Genomic DNA, 23,074 nt, shown 5'->3' with positions numbered 1-23,074 from the left:
GTTACCTTTTATGGGGTTGGTAACAGGTCTTATCTTTTGACTTTCCTCAGGGTTTCACAATGTGCTGCTTAATCTCTAGGGTCTCATAAAGTAATTTTTTCCATGAATGAATTCAGATTTCTTTTTTGTTTGTTTGTTTTCTAGCACATTTTATTTAGCAATTGAAAAGCATACAATTATTTCTAAAATATAAGGTAAAAATACAAAAACAAATTAGATAGAAAATTATGCAAACAAATACACTAGCATTGATTCAACAACACATGCTGGCACTATTTTAATTTGACAGTATTAATTTGTAATTCAAAATAAATATGGATTATAGTGATCATATTATATAAAAGCCAGTTCTGTAACAACAAATAGTTCTTAATATATATGTATATTTCACTAAACAAAGTACCTAACTGCATGAGGCAAAAACATTAAACTTAAGGAAAAATCATAGGTCCTCTAATATTACTGAAAATTTCAAAACACTTCCTTCAGTAATTGAGAGCTAAAAACAGGGTAGAATAATCTGCAAAGAAGCAGTTAAATGAGTAACATTGTGCCTCAACTGAGCATTCTACTGCATGCAAAAGCTGCACAGTACAGTCCTCTCAAAGTCATGAGAAATAACCACTCAAGTAGACTACATGCATAGCAATCATAAAGACTACAACACATCCCACCCTCCAAAATAAAAAGGAAATTTTGTAAAGTAAGCTGTCACACCATATTGGAGTTAAACTAGAAGCCAAAAGCAGAAATATACTTAGAATACAATAATTTTTTTCCTTTCTTCTTTTTCTTATTATGTCTTTTATTTCATACTTCATTTATGTATTAAGTTTTTCATATAAGAGAAACCATGCGATATTTAAGCTTGAAAGTCTGACTGATTTACTTCACTTAGCATTATGGTCTCAAAGATCCAACCAATTTTCCTACAAATGCCTTAACTTTATCATCCTTTATGGCAGAATAGTACTCTATTGTGTGCAAATACCACATTTTCTTTATCCATTCATCTGGCTATTTCCAAAATTTAGCTATTATGAATTATGCTGCTACAAACATGGGTATGTGTGCTTCACCATACTATGATGTTTTTAATACTTTTGTGAAGATACCGAGAAAGGGAATTGCTGAATCAAATGAAATTTCTATATTTAGGAACCACCATATTGCTTTCCATAGTAGTTTTGTCAGTTAAACAAAGATCCCTTTCTCCCCACAGCCTCACAGCATTTGTTTTTGGCTGATTTCTTAATGGTAGCCATTCTGTCTGGGATGAAATGAAATCTTAATGTTGTTTTAATCTGCATTTCCTGAATGGCAAGCAGTGAAGACTTTTTCATGTACTTATTGGCCATTTGTATTTCTTCAACTGAAAAGTGTTTACTTTGGATACTCTTGCCTTGATTGCATCTTTAAATTGGGGATGTCTAATTTTTTGAGTTGTTTACAAAATCTAGATACTGTTCCTTTGTCTCAGAAATAGCTACCAGGATTTTTTTCCCATTCTGTGAGTTGTCTCTTCATTTTTTTGGTAGTTTCCTTTGCTGTGCAGAAGCTTTTCCATTTGATGTGATCCTATTTGTTGATTCTTGAATTATATCTTGTGCAACTGGGGTTTTGTTCAGAAGGTCTTTGCCTACACCCAAATATTTGAGAATTTTACCTATTTTGTCTTCCACCAGATTAAATGTTTCTCTTATAATATTTAGATCTTTAATCAATTTTGATTTTAGCTCAGTGCATGGTAGGAGATATGAGTCCAAGTTCAGCACTTGGATAGCCATTTTTCCTAGAACCAATTGTTAGAGGCAATCTTTCCTCTAATGAAGGATTAGGACCCTTTGTGCAAGACAGATAGCTGAGTGTGCATGGAGTTGGCTTTTTATCATCTGTTTCATTGATCCAAAAATCTGTTTTTGTCAATACCCTGCTGTTTTTAATCACTGTAGCTTTGTAGTATAACTTGGAGTTCAGGATTATGATGCCCCTTGCATTGCCCTCATTTTCCAGGATTCTTTTGTTATTTTAGGTCTCTTCAGGTTCCATTTATATTTTACGATTAGTTTCTCCAATTCTACAAAAAATGTTATTGGCATTTTGAATAAAATAGGATTGTTATTGGTTTTCTCAGATATACATAGGTAACTTTCTATTCTGTTGTTTTGCTGATCTCATTCCCTCAAAGGCAATGTTTTTCTTTAAAAAATCAGTTCTGTTCATTGAAAATAATGAGTGAGCTCTTCATTTCTGGAAGTACAATTTTCTCTTAGAACAAGATTTTTGAGGTCTTTGGCTGATTTGAGATGTAGTGCAGAAGATATAAAATCTTTTTCACATTAACAACCCAAGAAACTATTAAAGACAATCAAAATACTGAGGAATCAGTTGTACAGGCCCCACTCATCAAAACTTGAAATGTTTCAACATCATTAGGGATATAGCTGCAACAAATTTGAACCTTGTAATATATTCTCATTTTAGAATGATACCTCACATGAAAATAAAGTCCTAATTGGTTATTTTATCAAGTATAGTAGAGAACTAATTAAATATGTTTTAAAAGATAAACAGAAATATAGTATTGAATCTGACTTTTTAAAACTGTACCTTTGTGCAATAAAGTAGAACCAGGAATGTTTCAATTATAGAAATATCCCAGAGAATAAAATACTTTTGGACTATCAAATTATTCAAGTCTCACTGAATTAATAAATCTAGGTGTTAATAAGAACCAATGGCAACTACCATCGTGACAAATTTTTCATGATGGAAATAGCTACCTTCAAAGATCTTTCAAGAAAACAAGAAGCAATGGCAAAACCAAAAATCTTTAACAATAATCCTGCATCTAATTAAGCTTCTAGACCATTTTGTATCCAATGTATGACATATGTAGAGAAAAGGGAAATTTAGTATGACATGCATAGCATGATATGTAGTGAAAAACATACATATTATAGACCTATGTGCAGGAAATAGCTGAGTTTCTCTAACAAATAATTTAGAGGGAAGAGAATTAAAGATAAAAAGGAAAAGAAATTTAAAATTTCTCATTTCAACTGGTTGGAATGCCTCCTCCTCATTCAACTCCTGCTTCAAACAGACTGAAGGAGAGAGAGGGAGAAAGAGAGAGAAAGAGCGAGGAGAGAGTGAGAGAGAAGGAGGAATGGAGGAGGAAAGCAAAAGGAGAGCAGAAAGGAAATTAAACAGACATTCATTACATATTTGTTGATATGACAGAATTATTCATTAATTCTATAAATTTTAGATACATTGGAAGTACTGTAGATATTTTTCAGAGTTAAACATTTGAATAAACATAAAAGATTTATTAAAAATGATATAAAGTCTGCTATTTTCTTCAGAATAGTCCTGCGGGCATGAGATGGTATTAAAAATGGGCTAACATTGCATAAGAATAAAAAATGTTTGGTTAAGTGAACATTGATTATGCTCCTTACTGTTACTGAAACTGAGTAGTAAATGTATGGAGGTTCATTATACTTTTCTTTTTATTTTTGTGTATGTTTGAAATATTCCATAATATAATACTTGTTTTGTTTTGGGTTTTTTTTGGTACTGGGGATCGAACTCGGGTCCTTGTGCTTGCGAGGCAGGCCACCGAACCGCTGAGCTAAATCCCGGCCCTATACAATACTTCTTAAAGGGTAAATAAAATATTATGGAGATGGTTATCAACTGCTCTTAACAATTTTTATCCTAAAAACTCCCACATATACTCTTCCTTTAGTCAGCCAGATTTAAAAAACATATTCTGAAAGCTATTGGAGAAAAAGATGTGTGAGGTCTTCACTTTCTTATTTCCAATGGTGAGAGTCACCAGTTTTATCCCATATTATAAAATTACTTTTTAATGAATAGTTTTCTCTGTAATTGCCTTGCTCTTTTATTTTCCTTCTATTCACTTATAGTAGCTGCTTTAGTTTGCCCAGTAAAATTCTAGGATTTCTGTTTTAGTTCTGAGTTCTTCAATTCAAGAATTAAATATAAATAATTTAATAGCTTCTCATCTATTTAATTTGAGGTGAAGAAAGTAACAAGTCCATCTTTTCTAAAACAAAGGTCTAGTTCCCCAAACTTTGATCAGAGGAGTTTTGACTGGGAGGATTCTGAATGTACTTTTTCTGAAATATTTCCAAAGTGTATAATTTATTATTGAAAAACAAAACTATTAAAAATTGCTGTTTGCCTTTTTTTAAGCTTGTCAATAATGGTAGGATTTTCTTTCTTTAGAAATAGATCTTTGAGTTGTTTTTTTTTTTCTTCCTTCAAGATTTGTACAAAAACATCAAAATACAACTTTTCTTTTTCAGGCTCTAAGGAAATGAGGCCATCACTTTAGCATTGTTTTAAGAAACAAAGCAAATAATCCTGCAATTCCATGTGATAATAAAGCAGGAAGATTTCTAGACCCTAGGAACTACCATCAAAAACTGAAACAGCCTCAAAATTAGGTAGGAAGTAAGAGGTCCTGAACAGGAGGAACAGGAATTGTTTAATGAAGATGTCACAATGGGAACAGTCTAGCAAGTGTTGCGCTAAAGACATGCTGTCATTGGATGCTTGGTGCCACTGTGAACATAAGGTACCTCTGTGCCACTGAGAGTAATGTCTTAGCTTTTCTTGGGCTATTTGTGATTTTAAATTACTCCCTCAAGTCAAATCCAGGATTGAAAGATTCTGATTGGTTTAATCTAAAGCACAGAATGCCTTGGGTTTAATACTTGGGGATGGTTTACTATCTATTTCCTGGATTCACACAATATTCTCTCTCCGAAAAATAACAGGAAATATGTTGAGAATCTTTAGGTAACTCGGACCAATGGCTATCATGCCACCTTTGCAACAAGATGATCTTGGAGGACAGTTTTCTGCTTAGCCACAAAGGTGAAGCTTCATTTCAGTGGCACTTTTTATATCAAGTGCTTCACTGGAAAATCTGTCTTTCAAAAGGCACTGAAGGACAGAATAACTTGCTGGCTAACAAGAAAAATTATATAGTCAGACCAGCTGTGATTTCACATTTTGTCTTCTGTATTCCAACAATAAGATACTGTTACCAAGTTCTTTAAACTCTTAAAAATTTAGTTTTATTCTCTCTATAATTTGGATTATAGCAATATTTAACTCAATCAGATAGAATCATAATGGGGCACACAAATATTCCTGGGACACAGCAAGTGCTTAGAAAATGTAGATATTCTTGTTAATGCAATTACTACTAGTCAGATTACTGTTACTGCTAATAATAATATTAGAAAAAAAAAACGAAATAAATCCTTTTAGTTATTATGGAGAACTGTATAAGAAATACTTTTAAATCATAGGAATTACGTTCTAGAGGATGATTTTTATTTTATTAATGGTTTCTCTTTGCTAAGACACTTTGTTTGCTCAAGTTTCCCATGTACTCGTAGGATCTGAGCTAGACACTTTTATAGGACCCAAGCAACACTTTCAAAACAGATCCAAGTCTTCTTTCACTAACCCCTCAGATGCTGACTCATTCATTCTGATAATCTGAAAATTGATGAAATATTCACAAATTTTATATTTTATCTCATGCAAAACACACCAGTATACACTGTATAAGTTGAAATGAATATATATACTTTTCAATACAAATACTTTCTCTGCCCTTCTTCCTTTCAGTCAGATTAGCTCTTCAGTTTCATTTAAATATTTGTAGTATTCCCTCACCATTCTTTTCTCCTCACTCACAACGGAGCTAATAACTCATTCTCTATGTAAACAATTAAATGCTTTTGGTATGTATAAATTCTCTATGACACTATCCAATCCCTTAATCCGTTCTCTGGAGAATAGTGGTACTCAAGAATCATGGGCCAATTAATTAATTAATTAAGTGAAGTAAACTTCAAGAGCAAAGTCACAATTTTGTTTGACATTTAAAAGTTATTTCTATAGCTGACATTTGTAAAAATAAAAATAAGAACAAGAACTTTCTTCTGAAAATCAGAGTGACACTGAAATTGCTCTCTTTTCTGTTTTAATGTTGGAAAAACTACTGGAAACAAAAGTCACCATTAATCATCTTATCAAATTGAACTGAAATAATGTAAATGAAAGTGCATTTAAATTGTTGTGCTATATTAAAATAAGGTCTTATTACTAACCATCTGTTCTGCCATATGATGCTATAGTTTTCACTATGTGAATAAAATTTTCCTGTGGAAATAAATATTAAATGAGGATGTTTTCAAAAGAAAGTGTGATATGCCTTTTGTTTGGTTAGGTAATATATAAATTATTATTCTACAACATCATTATATATATGCATTTCATACTAGCATACTACATTAATATATACATGTATGTGTATAAGTGGGTATGTTTGTATGTGTTTTAACAATAAATTCAAAATAAATCATTTCAGTATTTTGCACAGTAAGAGATTACAGCACTATAAAAGAGTTTTTAAAGGGTTTATGATTTCTATTTGATAAATTTTAAATTATACTCTTAAAGACTTAGTTCTAGTCACAGGAAGTACAAAATATACTGATCAATGCACTTTTTCACCAAGAAGATAAAATTAAAAGTTAAAAGGATATTTATTTACTTTTTGTATATATGCCTTTTGAGATCCCACCAGAAACTCTCCTTTTTTATTCTTTAAAGATCAACTCAAATAAGTCTCTCTTAATTAACCTACATCACCATCCAAAGCAGTACTAATAGAATGCAAATGAAATTTACCTTCAATTTCCATAATAATCACTGTGATTTGCATACAATTTACATAATAACAATCATAATTATGTACCATTATAGTAATGGTTATAAAAACAACCACCATAAATAGCATACCCCAATATAACAGGAACTTTTAGTAATATTCATATTTATTTTATTGTATTATGTGACTGAAAGTATATTGATGCTCATAATCTTTTTTAACATTTGTATTTAATTTCAAAAGGGAGATGTAGGTGTATAATAGATTTTTTATTTTGAGAATAATATGATGTATTCTGATGATCTGAATGTATTTACAAATTTTCCATTTGCAGACATTACCAGAACTATGTGAAGGAATTAAATTTTTTTTGTGGGGTGGGACCATTGCAATATGTTGCTTATACTTTTTCTTTTCCTTTTACTTCTCCTGGTTCATCCATTATTTTGTATTACTTTAAATTCTTTATCTTCTTAATTTAACTATTTTTCCCCACAATATTTCTCTCCATTAATACTTTTATTCTATTTCTTCCCTTTAGTATGATTAAATCTGTCACTTGATCTGATAATATGGGAATAATATTTGAATAGCTTGACACATAGTGAAAGTAATATTCCCTTACAAAAACGATATATGAATTAGGAATTGTATCAAAAAATTGCACTGGATGGAGTAAAATAGGCAAGAAAGACTTTACTAAAGACTGTTGGATTACGGGAAAGAGACAGAACTCAACTCCACTGAGACAAAATGTTGCAGAGTTTTTAAGCAAAGGGGTGAGCTAATAGAAAAGTACTGAGAGGCATTGTAAAGAAGTTGGACATTGTAATTAGGCCACCTGTGTTTGCTAATTGGTGCTTATTAACATTATATCAACCTCCACAATTATTGGGAGACAGGAGTGCTAGGGTTTTTTGTTTTTTTTTTAATTTGTTTTTACAGTGGCAGCACAGTCATCATGAAAGCTGCTATCCTAATCAATTTTTAAGTGCACAATGTGAGATAAGTAATTATAAGCACAATGTTGCAGAGCAAATATCTGAAAATTATTCATCTTGCATAACTGAACATTTAAATCCATCAAACAGCAACTCTCTGACTATCACCACACCACTCCTCCCCTAGCAACAACTAGAGTTGTTTCTATGAGTGACTATTTTAGATATACTTAGAAAAGATACTGGACCATGCAGCTGGCTTTCTCTCACTGAAAATGCTTACCTTTGAAAGCAGAGCACCATATGTGAAACTCATATGGAGAATCATATGTACATGTTCTGCTTAACAGGCCCAGCTCCTGTTCCAACAAATAGTAAGATCATCCACATATGGAGAATCTGCACAGGAATCAGCCTTGGAGCAGTCCCATCTAATGCTAAGTAGAGAAGAGATAAATGCTCTGTACGCAGATCTGACTAAACTGCAAATGTAAATGCAAAAGACATGGTATTGCTGTACTTTATGTCACAAAGTTTTAGGAGTGCTTTATTATACAGAAATAGATAACAATTAAAACATGTATGTGTTTTTCAGGAGGACTCAACAGAGCCTTGGATCTAGCCCGAGACTCCAATGTACTTGACTCTCATTGAAGCACAAGGCAGAGAGATGAACAATTAAAAAGATTTGTTTGAATAATTTGCTACATGAAGTTGCCTAAGCAACATGATATTTGATTTCCAATTCTGCCACTAGCTAGTTTTTTGACCTCACACAAATTATTTAAAGCACTCAGCCATAATTTCTGCATTTAGGAAATTAGGCAATTTACATCCTCCTTGCAGGATGTTTTGAAGATTAGAGATAAGGTGCTCATTGTTTAGGACACTGCCTGGCATGTACTCAGACACCCAGCAACAAACAATAGTTTTAAATACTGAAGATAATCCTCCTTGGAACAATCCTGAAAATATTTTGAATCCCTGTCAGACCAAAAGGACATCTACTTACTTTAAGTATGAGTGTTTTAAATGGATCTTACAAACATATGCAAATTTAAAATAAATGAGAATTACAATTGAATACACTAGTGTAGAAATTATGCATTTTTAAGTAATGCACTTTGAATAATTTCCAGAAATATTACTTGTAGTCATTTTTAACATGAAGTTGATAGCTCAACAGTATCTCTTTGGCTTCAATTATACATAATCCAATGAAATGGAATAAAATTTTTTAATATTTTTAGAACAAATATGAAAATAGATCACTCATTGCTTACAAACGTTAAAGTTGTAAAAAGAGTGGAGTAAAAGTGGGAGATCGCACCTGCTCTAGATTCTTGTTTGCACAGGTTAGAATGAGTGACCTCTCTGACTAGAGTAGTACACCCAGGCACGACAAGGTCGTTAAGGCAATTGTCCTCTAAGAAAAGGATACACACTGCTCTTTCTCAGACTCATGATGAAGAAACTCTTTACTATCTCTTGGTGAGAGATAGAAAGCAAGGTTTAATGGAAAGATGGAGTTTTATAGTCAGAATTTAAAAATTATAACTCCATCACTAACTTCTAAATGGATAAGCCCAACAATATTTGCCTCACATGTTGTTTTATAAAGTAAATTAAGTAATATAAGTAAAAAACAACTGACCCAAAATAAGTGTTCAATGAACACTAGCTCATTTTTACTTTCCCCATGAGTTTCTAGAGATGTCCTATTACTGTTCAGGTCAAGCTCAAGACAAGATAGAATATTAAAGCACCCTGTGAGATACGTTTTTCCATGTGTAGAGATTAATGCCAAAGTGATAAATTTACATATGAATGGCAAAGTCTCTGATCTGAAAACCTCAATTGTTAAATCTTTGCACATAAAGGAAGTAGCTATCAAACTAGGATCAAATACTCTAGGCATCTCCTGGGAATTTGTAGGTAAAAAGAATGAAGAACATGAATATGGCACATAATTAGGAATTAGGGAGCATTAATGAACAAGAAAACAGAAGTTTGGGTAGGGTCATCCTTTTTACTCTGAACAGATGACATGAGCCCAGAAGCTGAAGCAGCGTTTACAGTCATCATGCACACATGCACTTCAGTGGAGAAACAGCCACAGTGTAGAGCGTTCTGTCAACAAATTGATGCTGAACAGGTATTTTGCAGTGAAAAGATCCCACTCACAAGAATGTGTATAATGGAAACCCTTGATATGTTACTGGAAGCCTCTGCAGTAGGCTCCAGTCTCCTGTCTAGTGTATGACAAAGGCCCGGGGGAAAAATACACTAAAGACTGAACTAAGAGAGACAGAAAGTGGAGTGTTTGGATGACCAAAGCCAGTGCAACCAACAAAGGCCCTGGTCAGTCCAAACCACTGACTTTTATTGGTAATCAATTAGGATAAAGTCAAGCTATGTGCAAGGGCAGGACTACGTGAGAAAATATGCAGTTGTGCAGTTTCTAAGGAAATTAATATAAGCAAGGCTCAAAAAGGACAAGACAAAACATTCTTGAATTAGGAACAGAATACACAAAAATATATGGTTGTAATTAGAACACTGTCCTTCCAGTAAGAAAGTTTTAGTCATAGGAAAAGAATTTCAGTGTGAGTTACTCTGACCTTGGCATGTAGGCTTTGGCCAGACTCACTGCTACAAACCAGCCAGTTGTGGGGTTAACTCTTTACAGCCTGCTTTGGCCTTAATCAATACCATGGTCCCCTGCAAGAGTAGGTGTATTAAAACATGCTCAGTGAAAGAAACCACGGGGTTTTGGTTGATGATAACCTTTGGATTCATTTGAATGCTCAGGCAGCAAACTATTGCCAGCCCTTTGTATTTTTAGGATCTCAGATAATAAATTCAAAAGCATTGTAGATAGGGCCGGGGATTGAGCTCAGTGGTTCTGCCACCTGCCTCACAAGCCCATGACCTGAGTTCTATCCCCAGTGCCAAAAAAAGAAGCATTATAGATAAATAAATTTCAAGGTAAAATTGTTATACTCTCTCCTTTCAAATGAATGGGTATGGTGTTTATCTCTATCAGGGAGAAGAATTGCTTAGAATGTAGAAAGGCCATATTAAGAAAATATGGGGATATTATAATTCTCTACAAAAGACATAAATATACAGCAAATAATGGATTAAAACCTGAAAGTTGAGAGAGTGGATAAACTTCAGTATAACATGCTATTCTATTTTGGAAAACTAAACTGGGAGTGTTAGAGGACAATGAAAGGAAAAGCCTTATGTTAAAAAGCACAGCAACCACAGTAAGAGATTATCAGCCTTCAAAGAAGAAGGTGTCAGGAAATGTGAGCCAGGAGGACCCGGTATACTGATCAGAAGAATTAAATCAATATGACACATCACTAATGCACTGTGTCATTGTACACTCAGCGCAGCTTTCTGCGTCCTTCTGTTATTTGTGATAAGAGCTATCATCCCATTCCCCATTGTTTTAAAAATTATAAATAGAGCTATGCCTGGAACCGGCATTACTAAAGAAATATCCAAAATGTGCCGATAACGGCTGGGATGTTTAATAGCTGTCACATTTAAATTCCCTTTACACAAATAATCCAAATCAAACCTAGGAGGAGCTACATATTATTCCCCCACTATGGAATTCTGATCTGATATTGTGAATACAAAAGATGTCACACAAAATATAAAATCATTCAGGAAACTTACAATGTCTCCATTGTAAGGGCTTTAATACTACCAAACAATTCCTTCATATTACTTGTGTTAAACTCAGTATCTTAACTCCCCTTTAAAAATGCTCAAAACTTGGCTTTTAAGTCCAATATTGTGAGTTAACCAGTCTCCAAAGTATGGGGAAACTGACTCAACGTATTACTTTATTTCTTATTGTGGTCTGAAATAACTTTCAATGAAGTAGGTATCATTTTGTTCAGATAGTGCATGTTTTCATGTATCAGATTTGGTTCTGTAGAAAGATAACTATGATCCACAAACATGCTAGGTACAGGTTTTAAAAGACTTCAGAACGTATTCTGCAAACTAACTAAATTTGTCATAACTTTAGTAGGTATTTTCTTGAAATCTATTATTATTTCATGAACTAGAATGACATTTTTTTGTCCATCTGTGCTGCTATGACAGAATACCACCAAATGGGTAATTTATAAAGAACAAAACGTTATTTTCTCACAGTTCTGGTACTTTGGAAGTTCAAGAACAAGGCACCAAAAGGTTCAGCTTTCTGGTGAGGAGGGTTGCTCTGTTTCCCAATGGCACCTGAGCTGAATTTTTCAGAGGGAAGAAAGGATTTATTCTTCTAATTTGGAAGATGAAAGGGAAGGAGAGATAAACAGTGTGAAGTTACTAAAAACCTTAATCTCATTCATGAAGAAGGAGTCTGCATAACTTCATCACCCCTTAACACTCTAGATCTTAATAATATCAACTAGACCATTAAAATTCAACTCCCGAATTTGGGAGGATGAACATTTAAATCATAGTAAAAGTTTTTTAAACAAAAATGTAACTTTCAGGAAGGCAAGAATGTGACTGTACATTCTTCTCTGTTTCTATAATGGTGGTCTTTTACCACCACAATATGGACTCAAAAATAATGACTACTCAACAGAACTATTTTGTGAATTTTAAGTATTAACCCTGGGTACTCAAAGTGTCCAAAAAGTGCTATGGTTGCTATTCCCCCTTCTTTTAACCTTACACACTTTCCTTGTCGACGACCTCTTCTAATTTACACACTTCCTTCCTTTTTCTCATTCTGCCTTTTCCAGTTGTGCCTTTCCATGAAAAGAAAACAGGTGTGTCAATTATTATTTTGGTAGTTTCTTTGATGCCACTCATAGCTAATGCTTTTAAATAACTGCCTTATTTCCTAGGAAACAAGGAAACAACACTGAGTTGAGTTAACTTTTAGTGAAAACATGGGTATTAAACCTTGGCCAAAGTGTAGGTAAAACAAAAACTATAGCTACAGATCATTCCTTTTCTAATTTTAGTGTTCTTTTCCATTTTTAATAAATGATGAACAGCTGTTCTTCAGTATCAGTGACTCTAGTTAATCTTATTACTGTTAAATATTAATTTTATTTTAACATGTAATTAAAGAAATATAAGGTGGGGTACAAAAATTCAGAAAATAATTTTTTTAGTTCAATGTTCCTTGACAAGAGAGAATCCATAAGTATTTATTAATTATAGAATAGAGATTTACTAAAGTCATCCAGGATGAACTTTGTAGTACTGTCCTCTAGCATCTTTTGGCTTTTAGACATTGATTAAATAAGAAACTTTGAAAGCAATGGAATCTTTGATGTGCTGGAAATACTAGAGTTTTAAGGAAACTATTTGAGATAAAATGAGGAACCTTGCTGATCGTGTCCCACTTTTAGAGGCACATTCCAACCCTAAGGTTTTGTTATCTCTAAAATAGGTTATTGAGTAATTTTCCTTCATATTTTTTTTCTGCCTGAATGGATTACTGCTAAACACCCATATCGGTTTGTAAGGATATTTCTCAAAAAACAGAAAAATTATAAAATTTCTCACTCTTTTTTGTTATACAATAGATCCTTATTGCTTTAATCCTATGTTTGTATACTCCAAGATTCAAATAGTTTAAATAAGCACAATATATAAGCTCCAATAAAATACATTAAGTTTTGGATGATCATCAAATATAAATCTTGAAATTCTGGGATTCATATTTCCTCATGTATCAGTAAAGCTATCTGGATACTATGTCTTTGGTTGGATTTCACACTGTGAATGAAGAACATGCTGGTCCTTGTGTAATGGTCATACTTCTATTTCAATAATTTCAATATTTTAATAATAATTCTGCTCTGATTCTTTGCATCAATAATAAATGTTTTTATTCCAACTATGTTAATACTTCTTTTGTGAACATGTCTTTCCCTACAGGAAAGGAACAACAAGCGAATGACATTAGGATGACTCACAAGAAAAGTAACACACAAACACATTCAACTCATACAACCACAGGGAAGAAAACTCGCAGTGATTCACAAGGTGATCATGCATGTCAGATGCAGTAAGTCGAGAACATGAATTAATATTATACTTTTCCTTTCTTTTCAAAATTATCACTGTGTTTGTCAAACAGGAAGATCAAAGATCAACAGGCCTATCAAAGACAAAGTCTGAACTTTCTTTTTTTTTTTTTCAGCTTTAATTGAGTTTATTGGTACATTTTAAGGACACAGTACAGTTACATTCATCGTTGGGATCTTGTACCGCTACATGACAGGTCTTGATTCTCATTTTTTCCCCTTGTCCCTGCCCTCCCTTCATCCCCTCCTCCCCTCCCCATCTACAAACACTTTATTTTCCTCTTTTCATTCTCTCACATTTTTTTCTTGTCCCTTTTTACTCAAGTACATTGCTCTTAGAAAACACCGTATGGTTTCTCTTACATGAGAAACCCAAAATTATAAAGGCAAAATAAAAATAGATAATAAGCAATAGGGAGATAACAATTTTTCAAGTGGGGAGAGGATCAAAAGATGAAGGGGAAGGAGAAAGTGAGGAAAAGGGGATGAAAAAATGGAATACGATGTGTTATTTACATATTTTTACTACACACAAAGAATATAAATATTAGGTGCTGCCAGTATGTACTAATAAAAAACTTAAAAAACAACTGTCACAACAGGCAGTGTAAATCAGTATATTCTGTTAGCCTTTTATATTCATTAGCAAAAATAATCATTTATCAGTGAGGAGTCTCCAGGTCTAATTCCACTTTGAAATGCTTTTATTTGTTTTAATTGCCACCAAGGTTGGTGAAACTCGCCTTCATCTCCATTTCTCAAGTAAGACAAACATGGAAATCATTCTTCTAATTGATTTCCACATTTATAATAAGATAGCTTGTCTGATTAAATGACGTATTAGCCATTTCTATATAACTAACTACAAATATCTAGGTAATCTGTAATCCAATTTATTGAAGCCTTGAACTAATGTATTACTACATTCAATTTTTTGTTTAAATTGTGGATTCTCTGTGTATCTGTCTCACTGTTTGTATATCTTGCTATATTGAAGGATGTTGTTGCATTCTTGGATATAGGAAACTGTGAACAAGAGGCTCCACGCTTGGAAGGTTGTAAAACGATACTAGTGATTATCAATATAACTTGTACATTTCTTGGGAGGATAGAAAAAAACACTGTCTTGCTAGATTTAGCAAAAGGTCTGTTAATATCACAGAGACACAGTGCTCCGAAGAGGTCATTTTCATTACCCATTCCCATGAATTCCATGCCTCAAACATAACCCCATGTTCTTTAAAATTGAAACCAAAGTATTAGCGATGAAATCTAATTTTTCAAACTTAAATCAACCTGTAACTCTTGGCTACAAAAAGGCTAATTATAAATTTAATCTCTCTTTCATTTCAGAAAGAATGAGCATGAGTTTTGAGCAAATCAATCTGCTTTCTTCCTTTGTTGCACATGGAAACAAATATGTTTATGGATTGGATCTAAATAGACCAAGATTAAATTCAACTGAAGGCAATTTTTTTTATCATAGAATGCTGTAATTTACCACAAATCATTCCATTTTTTTTTTATGTTACTTCTCACTAAAAGGAACGGATGAGCCCTCAGAAATTCCTCTACTCACTTGGGAGACAAAAAGTGTAACTGTTATATTTAAAATACGTCCTTTGCATTTTCCCTTTTTGCTTGAATGGACTACTTCTAAATACTCATATCAGTTTGTAAGGGCATTTTTGGAAAAGCAGAGAGAACAGTAAATTTTCTCACTGTTTGAATTTTAAAAAGTACAATCATGTGTTATATTTTCCTTAATTCCTAGGTAAAAATAAAAGGAATAATTCCTCCTACTGCTTATTAGCAGGCCAAATTGATAGTTTTCATTTATAAAGTTGTGAAAATCACACTTATAAGACAATATTAATCTAAAAATCTCAGATCATATTTTATACACAAATTTATCACTTCTTGCATATTTTAAATTCAAGCATATTAAAAGAGTTTAAAACTGAAGCATGCCTGAAGTTATTCTAGTCATGTTCAAAAGAAGTAGTTTTTTTACATACCCAAAAGAGTTTATGAAAAACAAGCATCCATGAAGGACACAAAAATGGAATTTAAAAATCCCAGTATGAAGTTAAATAAGACGGTGTTTGATATTGAAAAATAGAAATGTTACTCTTATTTTGCTTCACTCCTTTGCAACACAAAGAAACCAGAAGAATTTAAAGATTCCCGAAAATACAACACTGTTGTAGGACTGATTCTGAGCACTGAGAATATACTATTTCTACCAAGACCCTGTCTTCCATTAAACTACTTAGAATTATGTAAGAACACTTCTATATCCCTACATCTGTCTTAAGTAAAGGAGAACTTGGCTACACACGGTGAATTCCACCTACTCTTAGAGAGCACTACGGACACCAGCAGATCCTGAAGTAAAAGCAACGGTTCTCCGAAAGGGATATATAGTAAGTCCCTAGCCTACCAAAGTTCAAGTTCCAAACTTTCACATATACAAACAGATCTTGTGTTATGAACATTTCTGGAACTATCTCACGTGTCTCCCAGACACTGTCCAGTTGTGCTGCTGTGTGCTTACTGCATAGTGTGACAGTGTAGAGTAACTCAGTGCTCAGGCAGAGCCCAGGAGGACTGAAAGCAGGAGGAAAAGCAGTGGTGATGTGGAGGAGACTGCTAGGAAGTGCAAAGCAGTAACCATGGAAGCAAACATGGAAATAATTTAGAGATTGGACCAAGATGAAAAGATGGTAGACATCTCTCACTCTTATAACCATTGGCACAATTCTAAAGAACAAGGACAAGATCATGGCACACGTGAAATGTTTTATGCTTTACATCACGTATATGTATCAGAGGTGTAGGAATAGAACTTGTCCATAAATCGAGGACTTCCTGTATCACTGAACTGAATTAAATGGGTTTGCTTTGTAATTTCTGAGTCATATTTCCAATAACCAGGTGAATCTTAATAGGTTCAGTTGACACATTTCCCAAAGACTGTTTACCATTGCTTTCATCATCTCCATAAGTATTTACAAGCATATATCACTGAGAATCATACCAATAACAATTTATAGCACTTTGTGTATCCTCCACTCACTCTAGCTACACTACACCTCTTCCAAAACCTATCACTATGTCCTCTGGTGAAAAATTAATTTAAAAAAGGAAAAGGTCTCCAAATATGAACTGAAAGTTTCATTTAAAAGTTTTTATCAGGCTGTGGATTTAGTTCAGTGGTTCAGGTGCCTGCCTTTGCAAGCACAAAGACCCAAGTTCAATGCCTGGTACCAAAAAAGAAAAAAAAATTAAAAATTAAAAAATAAAAGTTCTTATTATCTGGGATCAATGAAATTTTGGTAGTTTCCTGAGGATATAATTTGCCTTTTGGTGGTCTCCAGTAAAGAAAGTTATTTTTCAATTCATGAACATTTTCTTTCTGGGTAGACTGCTGTGGTTATACTTTTCTCCTCTTTAAGATAAGGAATATCTTTTAAGTTCAAGGCATAAGATAAGGAATCACGTAGAGCATTTTTACTGCACTGAGATACCAAATCTCCCCTTATTCCGTGGAAGCCACATCTCTTCATAATTTTTTCCTCTTCCAAAATATCATATAATTAAAGTCATGCAGTATGTTATCTTTTCAAACTGGCTTCTTTCACTTGGTTAAATACAGTTAAATTCTTTTAATGTATTTTCATAGTTCAGTGCTTTATTTCTTTTTTAGTGTTGAATTGTAAGCTGTTGCCTAGGCATGCCACAGTTCATGGATCTATTTATCTGCTGAAGGATATCTTAGTTTCTTCCATAGTTGTGCTTGACATTTTTAAATACAGTTGCTATAAATATCATGTTTTAGCAGCATTTTCTAGATGTCTTTAAGGAGAAGATATTTATGCTATTTATTCTGCTACAACAATAAATTGAAAATTGTCAAACTGTTCATATCTTACTTTTTGGGAGGTGAAGTTTTATTCTGGACAAAAGATATTGGAAACATACTAGATTTAAAATTATCTTATATGAAAAAAATTAAACATATGGTGTAAAACATCAAAAAGGAGAGGTAAAAATAACAGTTCAAAGTATTTGAAGCTCATATGAACAATATTCATAACATCTTGTTTTCTGTGAGATGGACAGTTACAAATTATATAGACTTTATTGTTGAGTTATTATAAGGAAGAAGAATTAAACAGAAATTTTGAAAAACAGAGGTAGCAAGATGCCCTTTCACTGGAAACTATCTAAAAATGCTATCTTTCATGTAATATAAACTTATTTGGGTTTAAATAGATAATTCTAAATACTCTTGTGCTATAGCACACAAAGATTTTCAAATTAGTGAAAAAAAACTAAAAATCAAAATATCGACCACTTTTGTTCAAATTGCAAATATCTGAAATATTGTCTAAAAGTTGCCTGTCATCATTACAATTTGTACAGCAGATGTTTCTTCAATTAAATTATTGTTTTAAAAAGCAGTTGCCTAAATATAACTTTATTTTACTGTCATGATTTTACTGTAAAAAGCCCAAAGTGAATTAGATTAATTTATAATTTCCATTATAACATAAATTCTCACAGTTCAACAATTGTAAATTTAAGGATTTTTATGCTTCTTTGTTTTACTTAAGACTTGTATATTAGAAGAAAACATGACTATAAATGCAAAATAAAAATTAAATAATATGAATATTGAGTGTTTAGAATTTGAATATATGGAGAAATTAGAATTCAGGTTTGATAACTGTTTTCATAAATAAAATAACAGACTACATCAAATTTAAAACATAAACAAAGGTACAGAATCAATAATAGCACATGGTTCAGGGAGTTAGCTCAGTAGTTCTGCCACCTGCCTCACAAGGTCAGGGACCCGAGTTCCATCCCCAATATCACAACAAACAAATAAACAAAAACAGCAACAATAAAAATAGTATAAATTCACATTTTTGCCTTCTAATAATGTTGGATAATTTACATAGGAATTATGAAATTATAATTTTGTAGAAATGAGACATTCTTTTCCCAATACTTTAATTTGCTCCTTTTTTGTTGTTGTTGTTACACTTTCAGAAATCCCATTTCAAGCCTCTTGCAACAAACAATGTGTTACCAGGAATCACTTCAAAAAATAATAGTTTTATAACTAGGTCTTTGTTATTGACCAAAATCTCAGCATAAGATAAATCTTAGTATGAACTAAAATATTTCATAGAGAAAAACCATACAAATCTAAAATCATTTAAATATTACATATGGTCTATGGAACCTATAAAATAAACATAAATACAATGTACACATTAACAATAGAAAGAAATCTCTTACCATGTAACATATAGTTCTTATATAAGAAATTTCACCAAGAACTAGTAGAGTAGCTTAGCTATAAAATACATCAAACTTTTAAAAAATGTACCTTTTTATCTTCAAATGTGGAAGGTTGCATGATCATGGTGTCTTTAAGAATGGTAGCAAAGATCTTTGAATCCTATGTTGCTTTTCTCCATATAAATTTCCTAGTGGTACAGAGAAACTTTAAAAGAATCACTATGCTGACCTTGAATGTAAATTTTATTTAGTGTATTTACTGCTTCAGGTTTTCTTTTTCTCACTTAAATACATTTAAAATGTGAGGTGCTAACTTTTGTCCATCTCCAGCAAGAATAAAACAGCTTTATTCATCATCTTCAAGATTTATTCTCTTACAGGAGCTAACAATATTCTCTGACACAATACTTAAATGATTATTTCCTTCTGTAGCTTTCAATCTTCCTGCCCCTGAGTAGATCTACATAGTTTTGCATAAACTAAGATAAAAAGAGAGGTTAAAAATGACTTCTCAGAAAAGAACAATAACTTGTTGAATATTAATTAGTGATGTGGTCATGTTGAAAGGTGATGATTATATCCTTACAAGAGTTAGTACTTAATGTGTACTTGCAAAACATCAGAAACTATGGTAGGTACTTTATGAACTTTATTTCAATCCTCACATTACTATCTGATATAGGAGATATCAAATGGCTGAAGAGAGATGTACAGCACTTGCCTTGACATCCATAAAAACAACAACAACAACAAATGAATAGCAGTAGTTTAAAGTAAAGTCGGGGAGTACACTGGAACTAAGTGTACAGTGGTACCTTGGTTCACAAACTTGATTCTTTCCATGATTCTCCTCACAAAATGAATCAGACAAGAACCAAATAAAATTTAATGGCTAGGTTCAGTGTTGAGTTTATGGGAAAGTTTGATTTGGTTCTTATCCAGTTCAGCTTGCAACCAGAATTGTAGAAAACATTGAGTTCCTGAACTGAAGTACCACTGTATTTTTTCCACTTCTAAAAATCATAAAATTTTTAAGAGTTTTAGTGATGGTGTAACACCCAAGTTCAAAATCCTGTTTGAGACTCAAGGCAAACCTTCACCTGCAGGCCCCTGTAAAAATCATAAAAAGTCAAATAATTCCAAAGCACAGTGGTACAAGGTAAACATTCCCATTCTAAAAGGAAATATTTGGGATATAAAAAGAAAGAGGACCAAAGCAAGACTGAAAACTTCCAGGACAAATACTAAATATTGTACCTCCATGTTCATGACCTGAGCAAGTTGTAGTAAAATGTGAATGAACTTCAAAGTGCTTGAGTTATCCCCACAGTAATGGTATCGACAATTGTAGCACATGACTTCTCTCTTAGCTTCTCAAATGGAAGTCTTAGACTTCTCTCAGTTTCTCAAATACAATAGACCCTCAAGTTATGACTGGCCTGACATATAAACAACTTGGGTTATAACCAGAATCTTAGTTTTAATTTATGGTCAAAAGTCTTGTTATGACCCAAATGCTGGCTGCTATCTTTCAATTCACTCAACTCTGATTTTTGCTCTTCACATTTACTATAGATCTGGCTAAAAGCATTCAGGCTTGGATATTAAAATACTTTAAAATTGTTCCCACCATATCAATTAATATACTACCTTTAATCTCAGTATCCCAAAAGGACTCAGGACATGGGAAAATGTATACAGAATTTTTCTAGAGTATGACAAACATAGTCTGTATTCCAATTGCTAGTGGAACCTTTTTTTCCAACTGAAACCTTTTTTCTCTCTCTTTCATTGAGTTTATTGGTACATTTTAGGGATACAGTACAGTTACATTCATCATGGGGATCGTCAACTGAAACCTTTTGAGCCTGGCCTTACTGTCTGAATGCTTATCAGTACTCCAGTCTTTCAAGTTCTGACTAGAATCATCCATCAAGCACAGTTTACAGTGTTTTAGTGCTTCTCTTGGCAGTATCTCCAATCCTTTCCAAGTTTCTCCTATGAACCACTCTCAAAGATTTTAAATCACATGGACAAGTATAATCACTCCTATAATCAAACTGTTGGTACTAAATCTATCTCAGTCTCTTCCTCATGACTGGAACAAAACACCTGGCAAACACAATTTAAAGAAGAAGAGATACATTTGGCTCAAATTTTTCAGTGGATTTCTCCAAGTCAGTAGGCCCAAGGCAGAAACAGCATCCTAAAAGAACATGGTGAAATTAGCTGATCATCTCATGGCAAGCAAGAAGCAGAGTGAGAAAGGAGGAGCTTAGATAAAGATACACCTTTACAGTTTATCACCAGTGATCTATATCTTCTGATCAGGCCTCTCTCTTAAGAACACATGCAATACTGAACTCATCAATGGATGAATCCTCTGATGAATAGAATGCTCCTGTGATCCAATTACCTTCCAACATCTGAGAATTTGAGGTGATATTTTAAATCTAAACCATCAACTAAGTAAGAGAATCACAGAAACCCTAGAAGATAAGAAATCTTGAATAGGTCCATAGAAAAAAGATATAGCACATACCGGTAATTGTGCCCCTTGCTCCATGGTCAGGGTTCTTCCCATTGTAATAGAAAATGTAAATAGGAGAATCTCAGTGAACTCCTTCCCTTTGGACACCAAATACCAGCAATTCTAGTTGCATAATAGAACTGGAGCCCAGTGAAGAAAGTTACCTGGAGTAATCACAATAATTTTGTTTCAGAGAAGGAGATCACATTGCACCCATGCCATTGCCAGAGGACAGGCTATGGCAGTGCAGCACCACCTGGAGAAAGGAAGCATTTTTAGACTTTATACTGCCACAAAGAACAGAAGCTTCCACATTGCCCCATCTATGGGGTCTTACATTCTGCAGAAAATGCTGCAGCCTCGTGAATGTAACTGGACCCATATTGGAACTACAATTCTAGCATCCAAGTCCATTTAGTGTCTTATCTCACATGCAGAAGATGGCTCAGTACAGTAGGTTGTTCCAAAAAACCAAGGCTCTGGGGTGTTTAGCACTGGGATACAGGGATATAGGCAATGTTTCCTACAATATCCACACTCTAAGGACCTATCTTCTGGAAAGAAAAAGTATTCACTATAAAAGCTACACTATAAAATAGTACAGACTACTTTTCTACAAGATAGATAAATATCAAAACAGGTACATAAAACATGAAAATCAAAAGTAACAATTCAACAAAAGTAATAGCAATTATAAATATGCTTGCATCCTATGCTGTAATGCCCAAATATGTAAAGCAAATATTAAATCTAAAGGGAGTGATAAAAAGAGAATAATATAAGACTACAAGACCATTTTCATCTTCAGAATTAAGGATTATTTTAATTTTACATCATTGCCTTTTCTCTTTTACTTTGCTTTTTAGTTTTATTTTAGGATTCCCTATTTTTAATGTTCATGTAGAGATTTCTTTAACTGAAATACCGAATAGTTTCTCTGGTGTGAAAAACTATAATAGTGCACAAGATCCTAATGAGATAATTAATAATGTGAAATAGGAAGTAAAGGGCAAAGGTGTAGGGAAAGTAGGAAGGGTGGGGGAAAGGTAATAAGGGAGAGGAAAAAAATGTGAGAAAATGAAAAAATGGAAATAAAGTGTTTGTAAATGGGGAAGGGAGGAGGGGGTGAAGGGAGGGCAGGGACAAGGGGAAAAAATGAGAATCAAGACATATCATGTAAAGGTACAGGATCCCAATGATGAATGTATATCTAGATTGTACCAATAAACTCAATAAAAATTAAAAAAAAGAAAAAAAGGGAATGATAGATTAATGCAATAATATGTGGAAGATGAAGACATTATTTTCATAAATAAGCAAATCTTTCAGGCAGGAATCAATTGAAAACTTTGGGATTAAACTATATCATAGACTAAACAGACTTAACAGACATTTACAGAAATATCATATCCAGTAGATGAAGAATCCACATTCTTCTCATCAGCATATGAAAGGCACCAGGTAGATCATATGTTAGGTCACAAAAGAA

The sequence above is a fragment of the Fukomys damarensis genome, unplaced genomic scaffold, assembly GCF_012274545.1.
Source record: "Fukomys damarensis isolate Sample0158 unplaced genomic scaffold, DMR_v1.0_HiC HiC_scaffold_15, whole genome shotgun sequence".
NCBI classification, from domain to species: domain Eukaryota; kingdom Metazoa; phylum Chordata; class Mammalia; order Rodentia; family Bathyergidae; genus Fukomys; species Fukomys damarensis.
Note: the sequence above shows the minus strand (reverse complement) of the source record.